The following is an 18,049-nucleotide window of genomic DNA, read 5'->3' as shown; positions in this document are numbered from 1 at the left end:
ACCCAAATTTGCACATTATTAAGCATCCAGAGCCTTTTGTTCAGGTCCTTAAACAAAAGCACGGCTACTGCATTTCCTGGCAAGAGGTGTCTCATACCCAGCAATCACTTAGGGCAGCTCTCATGGACTCATTACTCCCAAATACAAAATCCGGGCACGCCAGGCAGGCGAATTCAAGGACACGTCCTTTCCCGAATTCCACAGAGCAAGATAAGCCTGCGAGCCTTGCGCTTACTTTATCTTAACTAAGAGGCTTCCCCCGTTTTCTCACTCAGTAAGAAACTAATTATTTGCCACTGAGGCATGGAATAGGTTAAAGTTTCCTCTGTCCTGTCTCAGTTCCCTTTGCAGATTAGGGGAAAACAATGAAGTCTCCGCACTTTGTGATATTGCTAATGCTTCCTGTGGGGATAGCAGCGCCGGCTGCAAAGAGGATTATGATCACAGTTTAAAAGGAGTGTGCACTGTACTGCCGCAAGAGGCTCGGGCTTATCGGGAAAGAAACCGAGCTGCCCCCAAACTATGCACTCGGGACTCCTGCCTGCCTTCGGCTCTGGCTGGTGGCTGTGCCTCAGATCACACACCAGCTTATCGGGAGCGATAAAGCCGAGGCTGATCTTGGAGGGGCTGGGGGGGATAAATGAGTAACGCTGGGCAAACAGCTTGCAAACATTCACCGTCAGAACACACAGCAGTGTTTACAGATCGTCCCACCGCATTCATCTGCAACAAAACACCGGGCTGGCAGGGTGCAGGGGCCGTGCATTCCTGGCCACAGCTGGGGAATTTGAGAGGAAAAAGTGGAGGAGCAGCACTAGTCGTGGTGATGTTGGCTGGCCTTCCAGAGGCAAGGCTGCAAACGCTTTGAAAAGCACAGCATCACCAGTGGGATCTGCTACGAGCAGATTTAGCTTTGAGGCGCAGCTTCAGTGCTGGTGAAGGGCCTCTGCCAGTCTCAGTGCTGAGCACAGAGAGGAGTCATTGGTGGATAATAGGAAATTGCTGCTGTAGAATCATAAGGTGCATTTCTATCACTGGGCCCTCTAAGGTACCAGGAACAAGACACAAGTTTATTCACACCCATTCATCTCTACCAGCACAACTGCTTGTTTATAATGAAAAGGCTTTGGCCAAAACAGCAATCAAAAGTTCATTGACTTCAAATAGTGCCTAACCTACAAGGCAGGATGCAACTACAGGTCAGCATGGCACTCTCTTCCCCCTTGCATAGTTCAGCCAGCATGAAAACCTGTATCCTTTTGGTAGACACACACTGACATGTGTCGAGAGGGCTTTGTTGTTCCTGTTGGTTTGATGTGGTTGTTTGTTTCTTTTTTAAAACGCTATGGCTGTGCTTGTTCTCCTCCAAGTAATTTGTACAACTGATACAAGCTGAAGTTATCAGATATTCCCCCTCACGCTTAGTTCTATTCAGAGAGGTTTAATAGCTCCCTATCTGCTTGCTAGAGGCTACAACAACAAGCAATAGCATTAACGCATGTTCTCCTGAATTTTTATAGGCTTAAAAATCCCTGAGCTTCACCCAGCATGGCACTGTCTCATTACACACTGCTGTTCCAAGCAGTTTTTGCCAACTCCCACCACACTCCAGGAAACACCACAGACCAAACCTCCCAACCAGCCGTAATACTGAACAAAACAACAGTTTTAAGATGCTCACAAGGCACTTCCATGAATTGTTGCATGCTTTAAACCAAGCTGTTTGACTTCTGCAGAGGGATAAGGTCTCTTACAGTCAGCGAAAGCTTGGATGATTTTTGCTGACTGAAATAAACCTCCTTGTGCTGGCAGAGCTCAGGCATCTCTACTGACCTTTGCTGCTGGATGCCAGGCTTGCCCAGGTTCCCTCTCTATCCACTGCTCCTTACCAACAGTCTCTGCTGAAGAGTAAAGGGAGTAGAGCTGAAAGACCAAAGACTTTCCTGACTGTTACAAAACAGAGCAGAAATTTTCCCATCAACGTGACCCCAACCAGCTCGTGCTTTTAGGGACTTGAGAGCCCCAGTAGAGACCTGAATTCCATCTGGCCTAATGGTTGAGATGCTCCCTTTAACTCTGAGAACAATGGGGCCAGAGACATTCATTATTAAATTAAATAAAGTCACTGTCTTTCAAATTTTAATCAGGTCATCATGTGGGCCCTGAGCCTTGAAAAGGACAACCTTCAGGGCACGTCTCAATTTCACATGCTGAGAGCCAGGTGACTTAAGGTATGCAAGGAAACTTCACACCTTAGAAAAAATGTCCTGCTTGATGGTGTTTTAGAGATTACTAAAAAGAGTAATAGGATTATTTGATAACAGGTTCTACACAAGGCATCAGTGAGAGGAAAAGCAGCCTAAGCAAGGAGGACCAGCACAGAAGGAAAGAGAAGCAATCCAAAGAAATCTATCTAGGTAGAGTTTGAATATGTAGGTTTGAGAAAAAATAAATTGATAAGACTGGATCCAGGTCTAGTTAAAAGCACTTCATCACCATGTTTCTGCATCATCTGCAGAAAAGTCATTCATGTTAGCAACATGGATATTGAATTGTATCAGCAGCACTCCTCAAGCTTTCCACTCAAATCCAGTCAATGTGCCTCTGCTCCTTCCATGCTCAGTGGCTCAGAGTTCTCTTGACTGACAGTGGCATCCATCCTCATACTGAAGAGATCTTTGATACCCCCATAAAGGGGACCCATCCACAGGATGGGCCGTTGATTTAAAACAAAGGAAAAGCAGACACACTTTGCCAGGCTACCACTGGCAGAGACAATCAAAACTGCTATCAAAGAGAAAGCTGGGAACAAGGAATCAGGAGTAGCTATACAGGCAAACTTGACACACCTCTGTCCTGTTCGACAATGCAGGACAAAGCCTACATAAAGTCTACCTTAAGATTTAACTGAAAAACAAGTTATCTAAATAACTTAATGTCTGACTTTCAGAAAAGACTAGGTACACAGAAGAATTGCAGCCACAATAAACAGGAGAAGCATCAACACTTCATGTTAAAACGTTATTTTTCAACATGGGCCTTAACGTCAAATGTAGTGATTCATTTTAGGACCTGCACAGACTCAGCAATGCACTTCTCACATTTCTCACCAGTCATCTCTACCACAGCAGAAGACAAACCAGGCTGGACTAAGCTGACCACATCACACCCAGGAGCTCCACACTTCCATGGTCTCCTGAGCCTGCTTACCTGAAAGACATTTAGCACTCTCAACACTTTAAACTGGGAAGTGTTTGCTGCCCTGCTTGGATTTATCTCACTCTGCCTATACAGAGACTTTGGCATATCAACTTTCAGAATGCAATTTATACATTTCTAAAATCAATCAGAATCCCTAAGCTTTTACAAAAGGAAATGAAAAATATTACTGTCAAACGTCCATCAGACCTAGAAGCCTAGGTGACTGTCATACATTAAAGAAATTAAAAGGCTGCATTTGAGATAGTATATGCTCTTCCCATCCCTATCTTGAAAGGCTATGATTAAAGTGCTCTAAGAATCAAAATTCAATTTCTTTCAGGTCTTGCAAACAACATTGGCCTTGAGCTGAATGCTGCCAGCCTGCCTGCAGCCTTTGAGGAGATTAGGCTTTTACCAGCCAGCTATGAGAATCTTAAATCCAGTATTAATCCTAATTCCCATTTACCCACATCTTCATTGTGCAGTGAAAGCAGGCTGTACATGAACTTGCACGTTCACTCTTCCATGTGCAATGATCTGTGTCACCAACAACAGATGCTAAGCTTCATGTATGTTTAAGAAACACATTGCAGCCTTGGTTTACAGAAAATCACAGCAAAAGAGAGACTGGAGCTAGAAAGAGTTTGTCACACTGGGATGGTTTCTGAGAGATTGCATGAACGGGAAATTTTCAGCACAAAAGCTTTAGTCAGTCAATAACAGGAGATTTCAGTCCTGGCTTGGAAGAAAACAGGATGAACAAGCAGGTCACACGGAGACAGAAGCACCTGTGACCCTGACTCCACAATGAAGGTGCAGTAGTGCTGCCAGCATCACCCCACCAGTACCAAACCTCGCATGACAACCACTGGGACTGGAGACTGTCCGTCATCACCATGATCAGGGTCACTGCCAGGATAAGCTTCTGGGGACAAGAGACTCAGCATTTCCCCTGAGCAAACCCTTGTTCCCCTCTCCTCTTAGAGGTTCTGCAGCTGGCACAGCCCACCTTGCCACCCTCTCACCACTATGAGCCCGGGGTCAGGTCAGAAAGAAGGCATTGCCTGCCATGGTCTCCTGAGGCTGAGCTCACAGACTGGCTACAGAGGCTTTTGCTAAAGTTGTCTCTTCATAGCTGTCCTGGGGTGTCTTTATGATGCTTGCATCCCCATTCATCTGTTTAGCCCAGAAATAAGTTTTGCACCTTTGAGACTGGTCCTGAGAGTGAAGGTGGGGAAGAAGAAGCGCGGAGTTGGTTATCAGAAACTGCACTTGCTCCCTGCATCCTGCTCCTGAGCTGTGCTGTCTGCAGACAGACAGACAGCAGGACAGAGCTCTCCTTTGCTTTTAGTTAGTTTTTAGCTAGATGAGGCAGAGAAGTTCCCTGAACTGTGGTTGTCTTTTTTCTTGGAACTGTTTAAACCTACTCTGGGCAGAACACCCAGAGGAGCACCAGCAGCTCACCTGATAGCAGACTGAGTGAGCTGAGCTACAGCCCACAAAGGGGACTTTCTGAGTTTGTCATCTCTTTAGATAGGCAAGAGGTTTTATTGTTTCATATTGGGGTTTTTTTGGTTTTTTTGTGCTGCTGAATGCTTTGCCTGTTAAATAAACAGTTTTTTCCTACTTTTCTCCAAGGAAATCTTTTCCCAAACCAGCTGGGGGAGGGGTCACTTAAATCTGCTTTCTAGAGGGGCCCTTTGCAGGTTTCCTCCCAAATTTGCCCTAAACCAAAACAGTAGTGTAAAGGCCAAGGAGCCAAAGTGACTATTTCTGTGTCCTTTCTAACATCACTTTACAGCAATTCCCTTTCAAATCCCATTTTGGCAGCCAAATTGGACACATCTCCAGGCTGCCAAGCTTGCTGGATCATCCATGGCAAGGTCAGATCATTCAGTGCCTCTTGGTATTTCTAGACAAGGAATACTGATCTCAGAGACAAAGCAACTGGAAGTGAGGACAGACTGCTGCTTCATCTGCTATCAAATGGGACAATTTCAATTAATTTACAAAGAAGTTCTCACAGATATTTGGGGGAAAAAGCCATTAATATTTCCTGTGTTTAAAGCACAAGAATCCATTGCAGATGAAAGGAATCTTTCAGGAAACACATTCCCAAGAGAACAAAAAGTGTATTTGGCACCACTGCCTGTTACAAGCAAAAGGACAGGCAAGGGAGCCAACAACAATTATGATTTTTTTTTTAGTGAGTACAGCAATTGGTGAAAACCTTTCTTTCCATCAACTTCCAAAAAAAGCCACCTGAACTTCCCAACCTAAAAATGTGATGAGATTTAGAAACTATATTCTCCAAATGGAGGCACAGCTATAATTCCTTCTCCTTGCAACTGGCTGTTACTTGCAGCTTGCCCACTGGGACTCTCCAGTGGAGATCCCTGTGAAGTTGTGGTGCACTGCAGTAACAGCAGGCTGGGCATCAGCTGAGCTGTGGTAACTCTCCATGTTCATGCTCATCCTCTGAAGATGATGTGAGGCAGTTTAATTTAGCAGTGATAGAGCTTAGTTAAATTGCATTACCTTTCATTTGCCATGGGCTAAGACCACACACATGGACAACAACCACCACAGCTCATCCAACAAGTAATTTGACTGAGTGCCTGGCTTCTGGAATACTGCAGGCTGGTTTGTATAGACTTTTTGCCTAAAGTTCAAGCCAATATTTGAACTGAGAACTTTCTCTTTCCCCGAAGGTGTTCTACCCATCATGCTGCTACATGTCCTGGGGTAAGGTATCTTCAGCCTTGGGAATTTGGAAACACAAAGACTCTTGGTGGAAATAATTATTGCTACACTGAAGATTGAAATCTTTCAAAGCACAACAACTCCAATGCTTTAAACTACGTCAGTTTCTCTGAGAGGAGAGCAGAGATATGCCCAGTATGAGCAAATAGGGAACTTTGCCTCTTTACTGTCATGGCTGCATCTCCCACAACTCGTCTCACCTCAGAAACATAGACTAGTACATGCAGAGGATCCACAGCCAACTTCTGAAAGATGGCAACTCGCAAGATCAAGACTGTGGTTGCTGTTAACCAGCCCTTCCACACCCCTTTTTTGCTCATGCAGTCAAAAGAAAGGAGAATTATGGTTTTAGAACCAAGCAGGCATGTAAAAGAAATAAAAAGTCAGAAGCTATCTATCAAAGAGGGTGACCCATTTCCTTCCAATAAATACCCTTCACTGACCATGCCTGCATATCCCACTAGCCCTTTTGGCTAGTTCAGCAACCTGCTTCACAGGCTCATCCAAAAGCCTGACTCTGCATGGCACATTCCTTCAGACAGAGGATTTTGTTTTGCATTGGTACTTAGCATTTAATCTGCAGAGATTACCTGCATACTTAATCACAGAAGTGACATTGACATGCCATGTACTTACACTCCCTGTAAATCCTGCTCTTCCCACTGCCAACACCTTCCTCTTGTAGCATGCAAGGAGGGATTGTGGTGGAAGAATACAGCTCAAGCTCCCTTCTCCTCACACACACAAAAACACAAACGGAAAATGCAAAGTTGCACAGTTTAAAATTCATGTCTGCAAACCAACTGTGGACACATTAGGTGACACCTGTTTATTCATGCAACCTTAAATTTTCAAGATTAAGTGAAAAGCACTTGTTGTGAGAAATAAGAATTAGAAAAAGGTAGAGATTTTTTTTTTTCCCAGTGATCACAAAAATTTCAGGGGGAATCACTTCTCATAAAAAAATATTGTTTGCAATTTTCTAAAGCCGCCCACTGAGAAATGTAAGAATCAAAGAAAAAAGAGTCCACTGAAAACAGCCTTTTAATATACATGAGATTGGCAAGTGAATTGTAACTGTCTATGATGGGGAAAAATACAAGGGGATGGGCTGAATAGCTATTTCTTCTCACACACACAGTGACTAAAGTAATAAATTTGCTGAAAGCCAAACAGGAAACCATGATGCTTAGTGCACTGTGCACCAGCCATATCTTCACATTATTTAGAACAATCCACCCTAAAACAGCTTTCCCTAAAGCTGGCTTCCCAAATGTCCTATGCAATCTACTTTAGGATGCCCCAAGCTATACAACACCTCAACAAACTCATGGCAAATGAGAAAGGAAAAGCCTATTCCACAGTGTCACACTGCTATCTGCTCTCTTTACCTTGCTCCATCCAGTGTCTCCTTGGTCCCCAGCCCAAACAAATCCCTGCAGCAATCCTTCCCATACTGCCTGCCCTTGCTCCTGCCCCCAGGAGAAACCAAAATGGTAAAGACTGATGCTTTGAAGATTTGAAATAAGCTGGCAGCTCTTATTTAACAGTAAATATGCCTTAAAAATAATAAATAAATAACATTACAGGTTCACAGAAACCTGAAAGCCATAAGCTTAATGGCCTAGATAGCCCTGCAGCTCAGTGATTTGGGCTCTCCTGAGGGCTAAAATTGCCTGGCTAGTCCTGATTAAAAAGATAAGCACAGACAGATCCATTGCTCTAAAATATTTCCGAGACTGCTAAAGGAATGACTGAGTCTCATGAGCCTAATAATACACAATTTCAGCCACTTATATCATTGGCTAGCCAAGTATTTACCTGGTTCCAAAGCAGAACTTTAACAGAATCTCTGTAGAGTTGAATGAGGTATTCCTAACAGGTCAAAAACTTCAGCCAAAAACCTAAATAAATGGAACAGCAGCTCCTGCACAGACCTCACCAGCCCAGCCTCTTGGGGCAGCAGCAGCAGGGCAGCCCCAGCAGTGCAGAGCCCCTGCAAGCACAGCACCTGCTCAGCCCCTCAGACACGCCTTGCTGCCCAGCTCAGGGCAGCCACGGAGAAAACACTCCCAACCCGTGCGTCCTCCCTGGCTTAGGATGGTGAGGCGAGGCACCCGGGAGAAGCAGAGTCTCCCTGGTGAAACACAGTGTCCTGTGCCATGGTAGGACCCTCGTGTTCCATCTGTGCGGGGAGGACACCAATCCATCCTGTCCCTCAGCAATGCGCAGGACTGGAGGAGTTGCTGTGGCAGGGACAGACCTGCCCCACAACAGAGGTGTCCTTGGCACTGCAGGCACGTCCCACAAAGCGTGTGGGGGGCAGGAGGGGCACCGGGGTGAGCTCTTCAGCCTTTCCTGTAGGGTGCTGGCTGCAGGGAGTACCTGGCCTACACAACAGCTCAGATAGGCTCAACTGTTCATACAGATGATGGGTGCATCAGTCCTCCTTATCACTGGGAGAAGTGGCTGACAGATGAAAAGCTACTTAAAACTTAATTTCTGATTAAACCATCCATTTACAGTTGAATATCATCATTCTCACTTCCCCTCCATCAGTTCCATATATTGAAAGGGTTAAAAAAGACAGCAGAACCATTAGCATTTTGATAGCTTTCCACACATGTATAGCAAAAAGTCTTTAAAATTCATTGCACTGAGATAATCCTTCAAGTCTAGCATTTCCTCCTCAGCTTGAGGCAGCCAACTGGTTTTCCTCCCCTTAATACCTTAATAGAAAGCTCCAAGGAGTTGCCAGGCTAGAAGTCTCATATATGCTCAAGAAAAGCAGAGTCCTGAAGTTCAAGAGAAGCCATGTAAGGTGTCTGGGGCTTAATTAAGAAACAACTGTAGGGGGCATCTTATTAGATACTGCAAACCCCTAGAGATCCTGGCTTCTGTACATCACAGCTCACAACACATGCACACGCTGTTTTCCTTCCAAAATGCTGAGCACACACAGCTCCCACTAATTTCAGCTGCCACAGAAGGTGCTCAGCATCTCTGAGGAATGAACAAATTAAAAACCTTGACCCTGATTCCACTCAAGCTCAGGGACTCGAGCTCTCATCAAGATCAAGGCTGAATTTTTTAATAGTGTTAAAAAAATCTCAAGAACAAAGCTGTGATTTTGAACTGCACAACTGGCATTAATACTCAGCAGCTCCCCACCTGTGCCTGGGATGTTATTTTTTTTTACAGCATGTGCTGTTTTAATAACTCCAAAGCAAATTGCTTTCTCAAGGAAGCACCCGGGAGTGCCTCGGGGCAGGGAAAGAGGCCATCTCACTTTGTGCCTTTGATTAGGTCTGCTGCAGTGAAAACAGGCAGATGCTGCAGGACCACATCACTCCTCAGATACCACTGAAGCATAGGACTCAAGGAGCCACTAACCTGTTAGGGGCTATTAGGCCTGATAATATGCTCTTCCCAAACACTATTTTCGGGGGAAATCAGTCTGAAAAACCAGTCTGTTCAAAGGAAAATGCTTGTTATGAACCTCTGCACACTTCCAAGGAAGTTTAACAGGCAAGAAGTTGACATTCCAAAGAAAGAAAGAGTAGCAGCGAATGCACTGCAGTTCTATGAGGAAAAGAAGGTCCAGATCTCAGGGCCACCACCTGTAGTCTCCCACACTCTAGTGCATATCCCGAACCATGAAATATTGATTATTTTGGCTGAGGTAAAAATTTCCCCACCCCTAACTCCATTCCTTCCTTAAAGGTTCAGAACATCTTTATTTTCTATGAGAAAAAACCAATCAACCAAGCCTCGCCCCTAACAACCCCCTGCAAAAAAAATTCCAAACACCTCACAAATAGAACTTCATTCACAGAGAAAAAGTTGTCCTATCCAAATTTAGTAAATGCACAATTAACACAGCAAAAAGAAGAAAAGGCCTCAGAAACATATCACTGAGTTACTTGGGACATTTGGCTCCAAGAGCACAGCAAAGCAAGTCATTTATTAGGGATAAATTTAGCTGGGAAAAATCTTCTTATGACATAGGAAATACACTCTCCCCAGTTTTTAAACCTGAGCTGTCTTTCCTAGGAGCAAAATTTGGATAGGTATTATTCTGTTATTTTCTAGTGTGTTACAGGTTTCCCATAATACCCTCAGCAAGTTATTTAGATTCCACTTACATCAGTAAAATGGGAATTCTCTGCCTCAAAAAAGGTGCTACAAGGATACAAGCCATTTGCAACTGTGAGAGGTTCAGATAATGTGGACCACACAGACACTCAATAAACAAGTGGTAGATAATTGCTGTGACATGAAACAGAGAGGCTGCATCTGCCAGAAAATTTCTGAGCAACTGACTCATTGTGGTGGGCCAGTCCAGGGTGGTTCAGATGCCTGCCCAATCTGTTCCTGCAGGCACAGTGCTCTGCTGCATTATCCAGCAGCCAATCTCTGATCTCTATCTCAGGGTGCACACACAGCACCAAATGCTACCAGCACCACAAATCCTCTTTCAAAAACGCATTTGCAGCTTTTGGAAGGGTGAGAAAATTACCTTATCATCAGTTCCAACAACTGCATCTGTTTCACCACCTCCTTGCTAGACAACAGTGTATCTGGACAAATCTCTGCTTCACTTAGGCAGAATTCATCTCAAGGAATAAAGCTCAGGGATAGTAGAGAAGAAAGGGGAAAGGGAGAAACAAATCTTGTCTATGAAGAGTTACCTATGAAGCTATAGACAGCCAGATTCAAGCAGTTTAACATTTAATCATATTCCATTTAGAAAAAAATCAGTGTTTGCTCCTACTCCACACTGCTGCACTCCATAAAGAATCCAGGATTACAGGTGAAGATTGTAGCTTCTTGTTAAAGCACGGTCTACAGATGTAATCCTGTAGGATGTTAAGGGAAACAGATCCACCTGCATGGCTTCTCTTGGGCTCCTTCAGCTTTCAATTATAGTCCTAGACAGTGACATTGAAGTCTACAAGAATACAGCTCAGCCACAAAAAGGATTTTGCAAGCCAGTCTCAGGGAACAGCTGGAGCATGCAGCCCTGCCCTGTGTTATGGCAAACCCTTTATAACACTATCCCAGTGCAGCCTGACTTTATTTCAACAGGACAAACGTAGAGTGTGGCTCAATCATACATCCAAGACCTCAGCTTGCTGGAACTATTTTCAGACTAATCTACTTTTTTCAATTCACCATCCCTGATTCAGAAGAAAAGAGTGAAGTCTTACATCAATAGCTTGCTTTCCCCAATAATTTAGGTACACTTAAAAAATGGGCAGAATTTAGACATGAAATGGATGCAAAGTAGTCAGGTCATTCTGTGATTAGAAGATGCAAACTGACTTTATAGGACAAAGGATGCAGTCCTTGAAAAGGCCTCATATTTCAGCTATCACTGAGAGAACAGGTTCACAGTTGAAGGCTCTGAAGAAAGGTAGCAGCTTACCTTTGTCTTCCTGGGGGTCTATGGAGTCTTAGCAATCAGCCTCTTAGAGGTTCCTTTAAAGGCTCCTTTGATGACTGTAACCAAAAGCAAGACCAAAAATCTGCTGTCATTTCAGCCCTAGAAGTCCTAGACTTGATTAATTTAAGAGAAATATTTTCTTAGGTAATTTTTTGTGAACACTTATTAAGATATTATTGTTAACTTATATTTTAAGATAAGTATTGCTTGTTTATTACAACAAACAAACAAACAAACAAACCAAAAACAAAAAAACCCCCACCAAACCATAAAAGCAAGGCTTATGGTGTTTTAATTTATTCTTTCAAACACTGTGTATCTGGGGTCTGCATCTCTGCAGACAGACACAGTGGAGCTCATCTCACATCCAGGACTGCTTTGACATGATATGATTTCCAGAGGTGGCTGTTGTGGATCCAAATGCTATGCTGCATCCAAAACAGCTGTGTGGTAATCCTGGTTCTGATTTCCACCAGGTCAGGCCTTCCACTGCTGCTCCTGTGTGCTGTAAACACACCTTATGCCTCCTCATTTAACTTGAATGAAAAGAAGGGGTGAAACCAAAAGGGCAAGCTCAGACTCCTCATCCACCACAAGGTGAACAGAAGTTTTCTTAAAACAGGTTAGAGGAGGCCATCTGAGGATGAATTTGGCTTCCCTGAAACAGGAAACTTCCATTATTTAAACCTCAAGAACACAGCAAGGGCTTGGAAATTTTTGCCTTTAAGAGAAGTGTTTTGTCTTTCTCTATGCAACGATGAAGCTTCAACCTTCAGCCTTTTCCCCTCCTTTTTCTAAAAATGGCAAGAACAAGATACAAAGTAAAGGCAGAGCAGCATTCCCATACAGTCAGAACTGGAATGTGCACCTCAATTTTGCAATCCCACCTTTTATAACAGAGGGGTCCCCTGAAAGGTCCCCTTGGCAGCCAAGCAGGACAGAGCACATCATGGTTCAGGGATCTGAGCTGCCCTGGAATAACCAGGCTCAGGTCTTTGGTGGAATAGAGCACAACCACAGAGAACAAACACCCTCACTAAGCACACACCCAGGTCAGCTGAGATCCCCTCTTGACTTTCTTCCTGTTATCTCCTTACTCTCCTGGGAGAATTAAGAAAGGATCAAGACAGGACTACTTTCTCCTCCTCTCTGTAAAACACAAGGAAAGAAGAAATTGGAAGAAAGAGGCCTATTACTGAAACCATGTGCTAGCCTTGCCTTTGCTGGGCTCACTGCAATCAGATCAGCACAAGATTGTTTCATGCTGTTCCAAAAAGCTCCTCTCTTGCCCCAAGCATTATTTTTCCTACCCTGCCCAATAACAATGGCCCAAACATAGCAGCAGTGTTCAGCTCTATTTTCCTTGGCTGCTCAAGTTGAGTCTCTAATAATATTCCTCAGAGGCAGCAGTGGTTTAGGAGTTATATATCCTTGTACAGCCTCGACCCTGACAAAATACACCAGCAGTGCTTCAGGGTCAGTCTTTCCCCTCCTGTCACTGACAAGCTGATTGCTTTGCCAGGGTCTCCAGGGATTCTTTGCTCCCCTCCATAAGAGCAGGGATTCTTTGCTCCCCTCCATAAGAGCACATCCAGGGGAGACACAAACCTGCAGAACCAGTGAGGAAAGACAGTAAGACCATTGAAGAAGACACAAGGACACCTGGGGGAACCCCATTTTTTGAGACTTGAAATATTTTTTTTAATTTCACATAGGGACAAAAACTTGGAATACACTTTGGAATCCTTCATACATAAACACATGTGCTCTAGAACAGCAGTTCTGTGGTTAGGATTGGTATTTCTGGCATGTAGGAAAGCTGCTTTCAGGACCCTGTTTTGGATTTGTGACAGCATAGGTGAAAACCCCAAACCACTTGGCTCCTGTCTGTTTTGACTGAGAAATTCTATCCAATATGCAAGAAATTCACCCAGGAGAACTGAGTGGAGACCAATCCTTTCCCACAAAGCAGAAACGGTTTCAGTAAATCAGCATCTTCTGCAGGCAAATTGTTTCCTTGAAGACTCCTAGCAAGTCCTAGCCTCAAGTAGCAACCAGTGTGGTTCCTGCTGAAGACATAAGCCTGGAATTAACCCATCCAGCAGAGGCTCTGCTTAGGAACAGCTTGTCTCCTGAGTAGGGCCACTGCAACGTGGGGTAGAAGAAGCAAATAAAGCTTCATGAAATTTGCCCTGCCAACTCAGGATTGTGCTGTTTTCTCCTACTCCAGTAGCTTGCCTTGTTGAACAGAGGGAAGGAGGTATGGTGGGAAAACCTCACGCTCTCTGTTCGTGTTTACTTTATTCATTCCTTAGTCTGGGGCTGTAAAAATGTTGCTGATATCCAAAAGAGCATGTGCCTGTGTGTGTGTGGCAAAAACTTTGGAGCCTGGGCTGTACATGATGCAGTCAATTTTACTCACCAGGGGCAGACAGCATCTTTTTCTTCTGCAGCTCTAAGGAGTAGTAAACCTGTCTCTACAAGGAATTCAAAGCAAACACAGTAATACCACAGATGTATGCCATAGTTTGTCTTGCTGATTTAAAGACACTTCCTATGAAATGGCTTGAAAGAATCTCCAAAGGTGCAGTCTTCTTAATGTGTGTCCTCCAGAAAGAATGTTTTTCTACTTCTAAACACAGCATTTTTTTTATGTGCAGTACAGGATTACCCTATATAGGTCACTGACACTCCATGGAAACCTAGATAAATAGCTCTATTCCCACACTAAATTTTGTTAGCTTCTCTTCCTTTATTGCTAAGAATATTTCAACTGGAACAACATATTTGTGCCTTTGAGGTTCTCTGTTCCTGCTGCCGCTTCCCCACCTGGAGCTATAATCCTACGCTTGTCACAAACCCAGCCACTGCTTCAGAACTTATTACAGCTACAATCTGCAGATTATAGCAACTTCTAATAGGGGATAAGCAGCAGGGAAAGGTGAGTTTAAGCTGCAAAGAACCTGCTGGTTCAAAGGGCCCTATTATTAATATTTATTATTTTTAAGCATTCATTGAGTGCTGTAGAAGATAAAAGAATGAATTGAAAGCAAGAACCAAGGAACCAACTTTATACAAGACGAGAAAATGTGAAAGCTTAAAGAATAAGTGCAGTGTCTGGGGAGGAGGGGAGCCAAAGAAAAAGTAGTAACAGCAATGGGAAGAAAAGCCACACCTTTTATCAGCACAATGCTCCTAGCATTAATAAGTATGAAGAGAATTAAAGAATTCTTCAGTGTCTAATCAGAACTGCTGTCCGTAGGGGACCTTCTGAGCATTATTACAAGGCATTGGCATATCTTTAAAGAATGGAGTTTTGATCATAAAAAGCAAGTGTGTGGAGGAGAGGGGGGCTGCAAAAAACAGCAGAAGGAAATGCAACTGGTGTTAGGGAAAAATCCAGCCCTGGACAGGTGCTTTAAAAAAGCTCCAAATAAATCAATTTAGATTTTGTGTAAATGGTTAGAATGAGGCATAATTCTCACTCATGTCCCTCCATTACAGGAAAATTTCTCCTCTTTTCCACAAACCCTTTTTGCCTGTTGCCAAAGGTCTCCCAGTTGATACTTCTCTTCCCTAACAAAGATGCAAGCTCATGGCTTGCACCATTTTAAACCTTCACACTTTCAAACAACAACCCTCAATGCTTCACAGTTCCAATGCACTTTAGCAAGATTAGCTAACAAGAATGTTCATCATACCCGGTGCTGAGGGTACTGTCTTCATTTTCACAGCTGGTGAAACAGATGCTCAGAAAAGCAATGCCACTTTCCCACAGCTAAGGAGCGTGTACAGCAGGCTGATGTTAGGAATGCTGGCATTCACCCACCTCAGTTCTGAGCACTAAAATCCGTGATAGCGCTTGGGAGTGAGAGTCCAACCCCCCTCCCAAAGCCCTCTGCTCCCCAAGGCTAGTGCAGAGCTTCAAAGCACTTCCCAAAGAGCATCACATTACAGAAATACTGTAAGAAATCCTCTATAAACTGAAACTTGGAACTATCTGCGGCAGCATTAACAAAGAAAATTAATGTTTTTAAACTAACTCCGACTCTTCTCCTGCCAAACCTTCCCCACTGCAGTATCAAAATATGAACACATAAACTGAAAAGCCTGAAACCTTCTGCTCCCCTCAGCACAGTGAGGAGATAGAAAAAACAGAGAAGACACAAAACAAAAGAAAAAAATCTAGTTAATCCAGCCAGCCTCTTGGAAGTCTTATTCTTTCTTAATCGCATCAGAATGCTGTTCCTGACTGATGTTTCCCTTAACATTTAAAAGAAGAAAAACAGTTCTTAATTAACAAAGCATCACTGTAAGCTGAAATCCTTACCAGTTTTGCAGGTTTTTTCCAATCCTATGAACCCAGAGTGATTTGTCACATCAGCAAGGTATTACATTGTCAACTCTCAGGCTGCCAAAGCAAAGAGATTTTTTGGTGCTTCGAGCATTGTGCCTCAAGCACTTCCAGAATTATCTCTCAGTTTTCCCTGTAACTTATTCTGAAAAACAGCTTAGTGTAACTCTAGAAGATTCATGTTACATGCCATATTCCCATCAGAAGGAAAAGTTTTGTTGATCAACACAAAATAAGCGCCTCAACCTAAGCAGCTTTGAGAATCCCCTCTGACATTAACAGGAAAAAAGGGCAGTCAGCAGTTTAAAAATACATCATATCTAAAGTTCACCCCTCTCAATGATATTCTGAGACATTCAATCCTTTATTCGCCATCATTTCTCAAACATGTCCATGTTGTACCCAAGACATTATTATCACCATTAAGCTCCATCAATTTTTATCAGCAAGACCAACATTAAAACACATTCCGGTTTTAAATGACTACAGAAATAAACACATCAACAGTGACAGTGACTCCCACTCCAAAATCCACAGAATTTCCATTCAGTGGAAATCCCATTGTCTTATTTATACTGGCAACAGGTTTTGAGGACTTCATCTGAAAGATGCCCACAGGTCCCAAAGATTTCCATGGGAAACAGGTTCTCAGCAGGCCTGAGAAAGCAGTCCAGTACAGGCATAAGATCCCTCTGTACAAGAAGATCTGGTTTATTTTCACTCCACAAGAAAACGAGATGTGCCAAGAACAAGCTCTATCATTGCTTTCCCAGCATAGAGTGTTCCAGTTCAGTGCCCTGTGAGGTCCATGTCTCAGGAACAGGCAAAATGCCAGTCAGTTCATTTGGGCCATTTTCCTGAAGAAGTGTAGACACGATGATTTAGTGTAATATTTATTACTCTAGAACACTCTCCTCATAGACTGTCTTACACTGAGCTTTCTGTAAGGAGTAAATATAGTAACTGTTTCCATAATAATGTTAAAAATACCCCAACAGATTAAATTCAACAGATGAAACAGGGCCATAAATACGTATGTCTAGCAACATGACCAAAATCACCCTTCTTCAAACTGGGCATTGGGCCATGAAAAGAAAGCTGCTAGCATTACAATTTCAGTGTTGAGCCTTAGGAGCAGCACAGAGATGCAGGAACAGTCAGTACAGCAATCATGCACAATATACAGAACCCGAGCTGCAGCCAGGGCCTCTAAGCTCCTGAGCCCCTGCCAAGCTGTGCCACTGACCCACAGCCAACAAGTCACATACAGTCCCATACCCCATTCCAGTCCTCTGTCTTGTGGGCTTTCCAGACATCTGGGATGGCATAAGATGTGTTTAAAGCTGTTTACAGCTCAAGTGAGGAGCCTGAGAAAATATAAGAGCTGTTATTAACTCTGCTGTACTACACAACTTTTCACGTTAGCAGTTTGGTTTGGTTCCACTTCCCTGGAACCAACAACCACTCGAAGGTTTATTTCCTGACAGTAACAGCACAGCAACAGCAGTAAGGAGGGTATGGTTATGCTGCTTCCAGAAGAGCAATCAGGGCAAACTCCAGATCACGCTGGCACCACAGATGACCCAACAAAGTCCTTCTCTAACACAGCCATGCACCAACTAAATGAGGGCAAGGAAAGCAGGAATAGAGATGAAAGAAACATGGTTGATCAGAAGCTGAGCTACTAAGCAAACTAAGACCTAAACCCTAATTCACATAATAATGCAGCATTTTGATAACCAAGTAATATCAAGCACACAGATGAGATTCAGTTTCAGCACGACTTATTTCATCGAAAAGCATCCTGTCTTTCTGTCTGAAGTGATAGACTAGTCTAAAAAATCTGAACTCCATTTGAGTTTAAAAACTGACTCTTTTACAGTGATTTTAATTTATTTCTCAAGAAACAGGAAATCCATTTTAGACCAGGCTTATTTAGTAAATACATAACAAAGGGAAGATCCTGATAGCAATAAATAAATAAATAAAGCCCAAAACACAAGAACCACCAGAAACTTATCAGTCATTGGAGTCCTTGTGGGAAGGGCTACACAGTCAGGAAGATTCCTGTGCAGAATAAAGATCCTTACTAAAAATCCAGGCAGTCAGAACCCCACTTCCAACACCTCTGAGGACAATGACAAGATACTGGTTATGGTTTTCTTCGAAATTAGCTTGGTGGGGATAAATTGACACCACATGACTACTCCCAATTGTCATACAATATTAGCTGCATATCAGTCCACCAGAAAAGAAGCATTCAGATCAGGCACTGGGTCACCCAG

At 43.4% G+C, this 18,049-nt stretch overlaps 1 protein-coding gene across 6 annotated transcripts in view; it reads right to left on the bottom strand.

Moving 5' to 3' along the window:
- TSPAN18 (tetraspanin 18) overlaps positions 1-18,049 on the bottom strand; it is a 121,113-nt gene that overhangs the window by 98,129 nt on the left and 4,935 nt on the right. For 3 of the 6 annotated variants that reach the window (XM_063158840.1, XM_063158839.1, XM_063158841.1), the window contains exon 2: positions 11,393-11,466. The exons of the other annotated variants lie outside the window; for them this stretch is intronic. The gene's annotated coding sequence lies outside the window, so the exon portion shown is untranslated. The remainder of the gene's footprint in view (positions 1-11,392; positions 11,467-18,049) is intronic. 6 annotated transcript variants of the gene reach the window in all.

The sequence above is a fragment of the Melospiza melodia genome, chromosome 6 (genome assembly GCF_035770615.1).
Source record: "Melospiza melodia melodia isolate bMelMel2 chromosome 6, bMelMel2.pri, whole genome shotgun sequence".
Lineage (NCBI taxonomy): Eukaryota > Metazoa > Chordata > Aves > Passeriformes > Passerellidae > Melospiza > Melospiza melodia.
Note: the sequence above shows the minus strand (reverse complement) of the source record. Positions and strands in the feature narration are given on the sequence as shown.